This window comes from Vombatus ursinus, unplaced genomic scaffold (assembly GCF_900497805.2).
Source record: "Vombatus ursinus unplaced genomic scaffold, bare-nosed wombat genome assembly UNPS02014858.1, whole genome shotgun sequence".
Lineage (NCBI taxonomy): Eukaryota > Metazoa > Chordata > Mammalia > Diprotodontia > Vombatidae > Vombatus > Vombatus ursinus.
The window spans coordinates 1,787,713-1,798,311 of NW_020954636.1; the positions used below are offsets into that span (position 1 = coordinate 1,787,713).

Genomic DNA, 10,599 nt, shown 5'->3' on the forward strand with positions numbered 1-10,599 from the left:
TACCTTAAAAAGTCACTGAGATATCATGCTTTAATTCAATACTAAAATTGTCAGAAAGTCTCCTCAGGAGTTTTTTGAGAACATTTAAAATGAGAACTGCAAAGAGAAGGTAGCGCTTAACCCACAAAGATCAATCACAGATCTTAGAATAATGCTTGTCAGTGATGGACAATAGGAGATATTGTTGGGTGGAGGACTTTCCTGGTACCTTTCAACTCATGCCATCTAGGTGACTCTTAACTTTATCTCTATTTAAGCCAATTATCATTGTCTTGCAGGAGAAAAGATCTCTGTTCTCATGGGGTTCATGTTGAAGGAGATGGACCACAGGGATGTATTCTCCTATTGTGTAATTTTGAGCAAGAGTAGTTTATGTTTCTTTGCTTAAATAATAAGAATGCAAAAGAAAAAGTCAGGCAGAAGAAAGTATTGGTTGGAACAATATTAGAGAAATTATATGATGGAGGCAAAATGCAAGAATTGGTACAGGCAAATCAATATTTCTGGCTTAGGAGAGGATGACAGAAGGACAAAGGGAAAATGTGTTCACCTGGGATAGAGAGGACAAAAATAAGAGAGGTCATGAAGAAGGCCTTTATTAAATATGATATATTCTTACTGTCATTCAAATATTCAAAAGCCTACTGTGTGCCATCACTATGCTAAAATAATTTAGACTTATCTTGTCTGACTTCAGAGGGATCAAATAGCATATAGAGTAATTGAGTCTGGAAAAAAACCTTTATTTAAGGTCAGAGGATTTGGGTTTGAATCTCAGTTTTGTTGTCGGTACAATTTTGTGAAATGTCATTTCATCTCTCTGGGCCCATTGAGGTAAAATGAAGAAAATGGTATAATGCATTGAGTGCTGGACTTTGATTCAGGAAGACTGAATTTGAATCTGCCTCACACATTTACTCGCTCTGTGATCCTGGGCAAGTCACTTAACCTCTGGTTAAATCAATTTCCTAAACTGTCAAATGTAGATTACAAGTACCTACCTCTCAGAATTGTTTTGAGACTAAAATGAGTTAATATATGCAAAGTGCTTCTAAAACATTAAAATACTGTAAAAATGTTAGATATGATTGTTGTATGCACATGACTATAAATATATAGGCATCCAACACAACCATTGCCATGTAAAAGCTTACTAAGGAGTTGAGGCAAAACATTTGTAGAAGCTTTCCAAAATCTCAATGCCATGTTTATAGTCCTATTGGTAGCTTTTTGGTTAGTTACATTTAACTTGGTCTAGAATAAAGCAGCCAGAATCAATTTTCAGTGACTTCTTCTATGTATGCTATCGAGGTTTCAAAGTGACACTATTACCAGAATAAGAATAAGGATTTTTTTTCCCCTCTGGCACAGGCAATTTCCACACTCAGTTTGGTCATCTATAAAATAAAGGGGACTTTAAAGTTTCTACTAGTTCTAAATTCATGACTTGAAGATTGATTGGATATAGAGACTAGTAAAGAGTGAGAGGAAAAAAATAAAAAATGGTTCCAAGGTTTGAGTTCTGAATCACTGGGAGAACACTGGTATGTGATAAAAAAAAAAAACAACTATGGTGTTCAGTTTAATTCATTTATTTAAATTCAAGATAGTCAGGAGGTAGAGCTGTTTTTTTTTTGGGGGGGGGAATGATGAATATAAATATATATATATATATATATTGCATTTAAGATATGATAGTGAATTCAAGTAGAACTATCCAATCGACATTTGGAGATATATGATTAAGCATATATGGCTACATCTGAGAGGTATACACATACAAATACATTATATGTTTTGACATTAAGAGAATTCTACGAGAGAATGTATAGGACAAAAAAAGCAGACACAACTGAGGATAGAAATGTGGTCAATACTCATGGTTAAGGACTGAGGAAAAAAATCAGTTAATAAGATCAAGAAAGAATAGTTAATGAAGAAGGAGAATAAGAAAAGTGAACTGTCAAGGACAGTGATTAGAGTAGAACTATTCAACAGTATCATATTTTGGGAAGAAGACAAGGAGAATGAAAATTGATTGAAGGGATTTGTGATTAGGAGACCTTCAACAGGAAGATAGAATCAATTATAGGGTAATAAGGAGGGAATGAGTGAAAAGAAATGAACACAATGAGCATTCTTTTGACAATTTTGTCAGTGAAATGTTGCTAGCCTGAGGAGGAAAACCAGGAAAAAAGGGATCATCATATATGGTGAGACTAACAATGGTAGAGAGTCTGAGAATAACTAAATGAGCAGTCTTTTCTTGTAGGAGAAAATAAGGGTCAAAAGAGTATTATCCAAATATTCATACCAACCAAATAGCTCATACATTGTATTTAGAAGGGGGCACAAAAGACAAAGTTCCTCTCCTCTCTGCTGTGCATGTGTTTATTTTCTAATTTACTAAAGATAATAGGGCACTTTCTGAAATATTTTCTTAGGGCACGAGTATTTAAAGATCTGTTTATCCACAAGGAGCTATGTAGATGTGTAAAGATTTGAAGAAGATATAGACTTTTTGGACATTCAATCTTGATTACATGAAAGGGAAATTGAGGGGCTATGCTGAAAAAAAAATGGTGCCAAGGTAAAAACAGTCATAAGAATGGTCCAAAGTTGAAGAAAATACTATACAGAGAGATTTACAATGAAATGTGTCTAGTATGCAGATTCATATTTTTACAAAGATAGAATTGACTTCTGATTGCCAGTTTTGCTCATTGTTTACTCTAGAAATGAAAGACAAAATCATGGAGGTGTCATTGAATCTCCTCTGGTTTTCTTAGGATCATAGGATTTTGACCTAGAAGGTAATGTAGAGATAATCTGGTTTAACTGAATTGAAAATCAGAGAGAGCAAGAGATTTGCTTATGATCATTCAGGTAGTAAGTATCAGAGTCAATTTTTGAACCAAGGTCTGGCTACTATTCCATTTGTCACCTGCCACCCTGCATTGGAATCAGTAAGTGTTCTCAGTTTAAATGACAGAGGTGTGACAGATAGATGACTCACACATTAGGAAATTGAGAAGATTTTCTTACAATCAAAAATTAAAGCACTTATGAGTTTATTTCTTCTGTCTTCCTATGGGCTAATTTTCATTGGTTAGAGTTTTCTAAGAAGAAGTAAGCAAGCAGATTAAACAAGCAGGAATGGAGTCACAGTAGAGAAAATATTGCATTTGGGGTTGTATGACCTGAGTTCAAATCCCTCCCCTGATACTGCCTATGGAATAATAGGCAAGTATTAACATGATATGACAAAATGACTTTTTTCTCACAACTAGCTCCTTTATGTCTTATCCTCAAATAGCTTTTTGTTGTAATGATTGCTGTATTTTCCCTTTTCATATGGCATTTAACCATAAGTTCTTTTTCTCCCTCCCATATTCAACAAATGTGACTTTGCTAGACATTTTTCTAAACAGTTACCCAATATGTAAAATAAGAGGTTGATCTCAATGATCTCTAAGGTTTCTTAAAACTCCAAATTCTTTAATTTTAGCATTATGTAATTAATTCTAATTAATAATCACATCTACAGACTGATTTGGAAAAAAACACTCAACTCTAATGTTGTTATAAAAATTCAGTATAACTTCTCAATACAAAAATAGATATACAAAAAGATTAACAATGCAGATAAAATGACTATTCTATTTTTTTAAACAATAACTCATATTTATATGACACTTTAATGTTAACCAAACATTTTACATAGGTTATTTCATCTGATTCTCACAACAACCCTATGAAATAGGGAGTACCAGTCTTATCCTCATTATTTTGCAGATGAGGAAACTGAGATTCTGAGAGGATAACTGAATTGTTCATTGTCACAAAGCTAGTATCAGAGATGGAACTTGAACTCATGTAAGTCAGTCAGTCAGTCAGTCAAACAGTATTTGTTAGGCATTTATTATATATCTTCCTGATTCCAAATTCAGCACTCTATTATGCTCCACTTCTTCTTGCCCTTACACCAGCGGTATGTCATCATCTACTGTGTTGTATACAGATTTGACAGAATGGACTTTTTCCCACAGTTCCTTTAACCACATCCTCCAACAGTTCTTTATCATAGTGATGATTATATATTTCCCCTTTTATTGATATTTAACTATAAGCTCATCTTTTTCTCTCTCCCATATTCAACAAATATGACTTTTCTGGATGCTTATTTGGCCTCATTTTCTTTGTAATACTGACCAAAGTGTTCTCAGCTTAAATGACAGAAGTGTGACAGATAGATGACTCACACATTAGGAAATTGAGAAGATTTTCTTACAATCAAAAATTAAAGCACTTATGAGTCTAGTATCACCACCCTTCAGGAAGTTCTCTCTCTACCCATCCTTTCAAGCTGTGCCTTTAAGAAAATGTTACACCTGCCTTCTATTTATTATGAATGCCATAAAAGCATAAATTGGTGCATAAATTTTATTTTAGTGATAAAGTCTAATGCATTTTTCTGTATACACTAGAGAGTTAGTAAATATTTGCTGAAGTTATGGAAATAGTGAACTTAAGTTCCTCTTTCTTGAAGTTTGATGGTGGAAGAGAAGATAGAGGACATGACTTTAGAGTGAAGGATTTTTTTTTTTGTTTATTTGTTTTTTTAAGTAGGCCAAGCACTCTTTCAGATTGGTAGAAAAAAGGTCAGTATTAAGGGAGAGATTGAAAATTCACAAGTAAGATGACAAAAGAGATGGAAGTGATGGTGCTGAGGGAGGAAGTTTAAGTCCACTGTTCCAGGTAAGAGGTTGAATCCATAGTCATGAAACAGAGTGAAACTAATGTTCAGAGGGACCAAACCCATGATCATAGAATCTTACATTTGGAAGAGACTTTAGAGATCATTTAATCAATCTCCCTACACGGTGAGAAATCTGTTATGCAACATCCCTTCAAAATGGTCATCCAGATGATTTGGAGACTCCCTTGGACAGGGGATCATTATCTCATGAGTCAAACTTATTCCATTTGTTCTAACCACATTCTTTTGGAACCAGTTGAGCTACTTGTTCTACACTGACAGAAATATTCAACAAAAGACCCTGGTGTGATAAAAAACACACTGCTTTGAAAACCTAAGGTTTGACTTTCAAGCTCTATAATCTCTCCTATTTCTGTTTCTCCCTGCAGATTGTCCTTCACCATTTAATGGAAAAAGATAATCAGACATGGGTGAGTTCATTCGTTCTCCTGGGGCTCTCTAGTAACTGGAGGACTCAGGCCCTTCTCTTTTCCTGTCCATTTACCTGCTGACCATATTTGGAAACATCCTAATCATCATTCTGATCAGGCTGGACACTCAGCTGCATACTCCCATGTACTTCTTCCTCACCAACCTCAACATTGTCGATGTCTCTTATGCTACCAGCATCGTCCCCCAAATGTTGGCACATTTCCTGGAAAAAGATAAAACAATTCCATATGTTAGCTGTGCTGCCCAGCTGTTTTTCTCTCTGGGTCTAGGTGGGATTGAATTTATTTTGTTGGCAACAATGGCCTATGACCGCTATGTAGCAGTTTGCAACCCCCTGCGTTACTCAGCCATTATGCATGTTGGCCTGTGTGCCAGGCTAGTGGCTACCTCCTGGGCCAGTGGTTCCCTAAACTCTCTCATGCAGACTGCTATCACTTTCCAGCTCCCCATGTGCACAAACCGGGTCATTGACCACATATCATGTGAACTCTTAGCTGTAGTCAGATTGGCCTGTGTGGACACTTCCTCCAATGAGGCTGCAATTATGGCTTCCAGCATCATCCTGCTCATGACACCATTCTTGCTGGTTCTCGTGTCTTATATCAAGATCATCTCCACTATTCTGAAGATTCAGTCCACAGAGGGAAGAAAGAAAGCCTTCCAGACTTGTGCCTCCCACCTGACAGTGGTGACTCTGTGTTATGGGATGACCATTTTCACTTACATTCAGCCCCACTCAAGTTCCAACATACTTCAGGAGAAGATGATCTCACTATTCTATGCCCTTCTAATACCCATGTTAAACCCTCTGATTTATAGCGTGAGGAATAAGGAAGTGAAGGGAGCCTGGCAGAAACTACTTGGGCAATTCTATGAATTAAAGTCAAAGCTGACATCGTCATGAGTCACACAAAGAGACAGCTATATGTATAAATCCACCCTCCAAGACTCAAATGTGGCCAGCACTACCTACATCACTCTCCTTCTTTTGAGAGTTCAAAGAACTGTTAATCATGTTTTGATATAGAAAGTGATGGTAGGAGATGAGAGACAGTGAGAGCTAGACACACTCAGAGGAACAGAACTTCCCAAGTTTGCTACACTCTTGTTTTTGATGTTCTGCATAATCTAGAAAAGAAATCCAATTTTATTGCTTAATTTGCCCACATTTTTCATGTTCACCCATATCTTCAGATAGACTATTTCCTTCTAAAACAAAGTGTTTTAATATTGAAAGAATCACTCAGAATAATTCTATATGGAGTGCTAGCATAATGCAGTAAAACTGTCAATTTGTTTAATGCCAGGGAAGACAATTCTTGTTATTAAAATTAAGAAAGGAGTGCTTATTCAGAGTCATATACATTATGAACACACTGGATGGATCTATGTCAAATAAACAGATATGTTGAGTTAATTTAGTGAGGGAGGAGGAGGAAGAATAAGACCATTTATTCATTTTGAGCTTATACAACTAGGCGGACCTTTCTTCAAGCACCTCTCTTTATTTTTAGTTAAATACATTTCAATAGGTAAACAAGTGGTCAGAATAGCTGAGGAAACATTCTTGTAGAGAGATGTGTGTGTGTGTGTGTATTTGCATAAATAGCTTAAGTCAGTCTAGTCCCAAAGGCATCAGTTGTCACACACGTCTCTGAAGCTTTGGCTGTAAAATAGACTGAGTCAGAGAAAAGTCAGTGTGACTACTTCAAAAGCAAAACAAACCTAAAATGTATATAAAACATTTACCTTACAACACCCCCAACAAAACTGAAGGAGACACTGCAGCATCGTGGAAAGGGAACTGGATTTGAAATCAGAGAACCTGGGTCTGAATAGTGGCTCTGCTATTTACTGTGTATCTTTGGGCAAATCACTTAACTTTTCCCTTCTAGTTCCAAATTCTTTGATCCCATGAACTTGGCTATAAGTGGACATCAGTGTCGATCATTTTGGGTAAACCAATCAGCCGAGTATAATCAAAAACAAGGGGTAAAATTTCATGGGCGTTGGTAAAAGGCTCCTAGACCTTGGAAGACTGTCACAGACCTCACCAACTTTGATTAAAAGAGATATTTCCTGACAGTTGAGTGGAGTACCACAATCACTTTTACTAGAAATCCTAGCTGGGAAATAAGGATAAGATGAGATAGAGCTGATGAAGAAGGATAGTTGAATAATAAAGAAAGAGAGGGATGGGCGAAAATCATCATTCACATTACACTTCTGACTTTATGATTACTCCATTACCCTAGGGTACCCTAGACCTGTCTTCCTTCCTGTCTCTCTCTTCCCATAGGGTTAGCGACTTTATCAGCTTCCCATATATACAGCATTTTTGTGACTTTCAAACTGTTTCCAAATTCCTTACCTCATCTATCTTCACAATAAACCCTGTGACTTAGATGGGGTTGGCAGATGTTTGTTTGAAATTAAATGAATCACCTAAAGCCACACAGCTAGTTCATTATTAGGCTTGGACCTCTCTGCCCAGTACTTTTCCCATAATAATCCCACAGAATGCTGAATAAGTCCAAGGTAGTAACATAAACTCACACTCTAACTTCTATCAGTGCTGTGAAATAAACTGCTTTTAGTGAGTTAGACAAGAGTCGTGGGAAGCTGTAGGAATCCTGTTAGTGCACCAGGGAAACTCACTCTGAAGAAGAGTCGATTGAATTGTCCCTAGCTGGTCCTAGAGAAGGTATTCCAGCCACCCTAGAGCCAAATCTACTTTCTTGGAACCTAACTGACCTGAGTAGACAGTAATCTACTCATATTAAAAATGATTATTTAAACATATGTTCACTTGAATGACTTTATTATTCTTCCAATACCGAAAAGGATGGTTTTACATTGTCTCTTTAAAAATACATTAATAAAAAGCATCAGTCTAATCTAGCAGAATATATGCTCTTTGAAGTTCTAGACATTTTCATTTCATTTTTGTATCTTTACAATATATAACAGATGTCTTGTCCATAGCTGATACTTAATTATTGGATTGTATTGACAGACTTAAGTTCAAATTCTGACTGTGCTACTTACACAGTTGTATGATCATAAATGTCATTCTATCAACCTGTTTCCTCTTTTCCTTTTTTTCCTTTTTTTCTTTGTTTCTTTTTGAGTAGGTAATGGGGTTAAGTGACTTGTCCAGGGTCACACAGCTAGTAAGTGTTATGTGTCTGAGGCCAGATTTGAACTCAGGTCCTCCTGAATCCAGGGCCAGTACACTATCCACTGTGCCACCTAGCTGCCCCAAGTTTCCCCTTTTCTAAAATGAGTGTATTGAACTAGGTAATTTCTCACATCCTTTTGAGCACTAAATCCTGTATTTCAAAAAGAAGGAAATGATGGTTTGGGTTGGGATAATTCCTAATAGGGTCTTTAAGATGGAGGTGGTCCTTTTTAAGGTTACACTTTTCTCTAAAAGACAGAATCTCAAACTACCCTGGATAATCAAATACGCATTAGAATTCTAGAGCTCCTCAACAATAGGGAAGTGGGTACAAATCATTACAGTTCAAGTCACTGGCCCTCTATGAAGGAGATACATAGGCTCCTCTTTGAAACCAGGTAAGGTATCTACTGAGAGGCAATATGGCTTAGTGGAAAAAGTGTTGGATTTAGCATCAGGAAATTTAGGTTTTGAATGCATGGTGCTCAATTGTAATTCTTTAGCTAGGAAAAGGTTGACTTCATCAATCTCTGAGGTTGTAATAATTCAACAATATACAGAATCAGGTAGCCACAAGTGTCAAATAGTAGATGGACACTTAAAGAATTTTGGAACATCTTCCTTAAACATTCCTCTCCTATTACATGGCAAGTAAAAGAAACAAATGCAAAAATCCACATTTTGGTCCAGAAGAATGTGATCAGGATAATGAGGATATTCAAAACCATATCATATTTTGCATTAATTTTTATCAGCAAGTAATTCTCTGATTCTGGGTTTTCTCATAATTATCATTTTTAGGCTTATATTCCAAAAATAAGCTTTATATTTTCTTTTACATAAGACTCTCCACTTAAAAAATAGTCATGTGAGGATCAGTTAAAGATAAAGCAATAGGCACAGGATTATACTGGTAAATGTTTAACAACTGTCCTCTAGTAAAAGAAATGTAGTCCAATACAGCTTAAGGTTCAGTCTGCATTATTAATATTTTCCATTATTTCTTAGAGAAAAATCTAGATTTGTAGTATTAGCTGATTTCTGAGGTATTAATGTTCACACTGAAAATTCAATAATCAGCTCTTACAATATGGTTCAAGTTGGCTCTAGCACATGCCAAGATAGATGGATAGGTAAATAAATAGAAAAATAGATGGATGGATAGATAGATAGAACATTTGTTAAGTGCTTACTATGTGTAAGGTTCTATATTAAACACTGGAGAGAGATATAGGCAAGTAAGATTGTTCCTACCCTCAAGTAAGATTGTTCCTACATTCTAATGGAAAAAAAAACAACATAAAGTGTTGCTAAAAAACAGGGACTGTCATGGATGGCTATCAAGGCGAAGCAAAATGTCAATTTTCAGAGCTGGAGGAGAATAGGCTATATTGAGGCAATACCAGGAAGTGTCATGGAAGCCTGGCCCAAGACAAGACAAGGCAATACCTATAAAACTAGGTGATTGAGGAAAGAGTTCAAGATTCCAATGGGAGGAAGGTGGCCCAAGAACAGTGGTATAATAAGTAAGGAAAATGGCCAGAAATGTCAAGGAGGCCTGTGTTCTAGCAAAATTAGGCAAAATAGTCTTAGGATGTTTAGCCTGGAGAAAAGAAGACTATGGAGGGGGGGTATGAGTGGGAGGCAGTGTGGACTCAAGATAATTTTCTTTGAATGTTTGCAAGGTTGTTATTTCCCAGAGCACCAAACTAGGACAAGTGGGTGGAAATTATTTGTAGACTGATTTTGTGCATAAGGAAAATATTCCTAGCAGTTGGAGCTGCCCAAAAATGGAATGTGTTGTTTTCTTCAGAAAAAGAAGGTGCATAATTAGTGGCTAGACAACCAATTGTTGAAGTAGTTATGGAGAGACTTTCTAATTTGAGTAGCTATTAGACTAGATGACCTGTGGGCCTCTTCTAACTTTAATTCTATGATTATATGATTTAACTGTGATCAGGTCCTTTGCTGGTAGTCTTAATTAGAACAGAATCTGAAACCTACAAATGGGGGAATTAATTTTCTAAAAGTCAGATTCTTTAGGGAGAGATGATATTACAATTACCGTTCTTGGCATTTACATTTACTCCTTTAAGTTGTATTTCAGGAGAAGGTTTTCATTTATTGGATCAGAGCAGAGGGACAAGTAAGAGCAAAAAATCATTGAATCATAGAACCTCAGTGTAGGAAGGGGCCATCTAGTATA

General features: G+C 36.2%; 1 pseudogene; it reads left to right on the forward strand.

Annotated features, from left to right (window-relative positions):
* The first annotated feature begins 5,166 nt into the window (after positions 1-5,166).
* Positions 5,167-6,116, forward strand: LOC114027343 (annotated as a pseudogene).
* Positions 6,117-10,599: the final 4,483 nt, after the last annotated feature.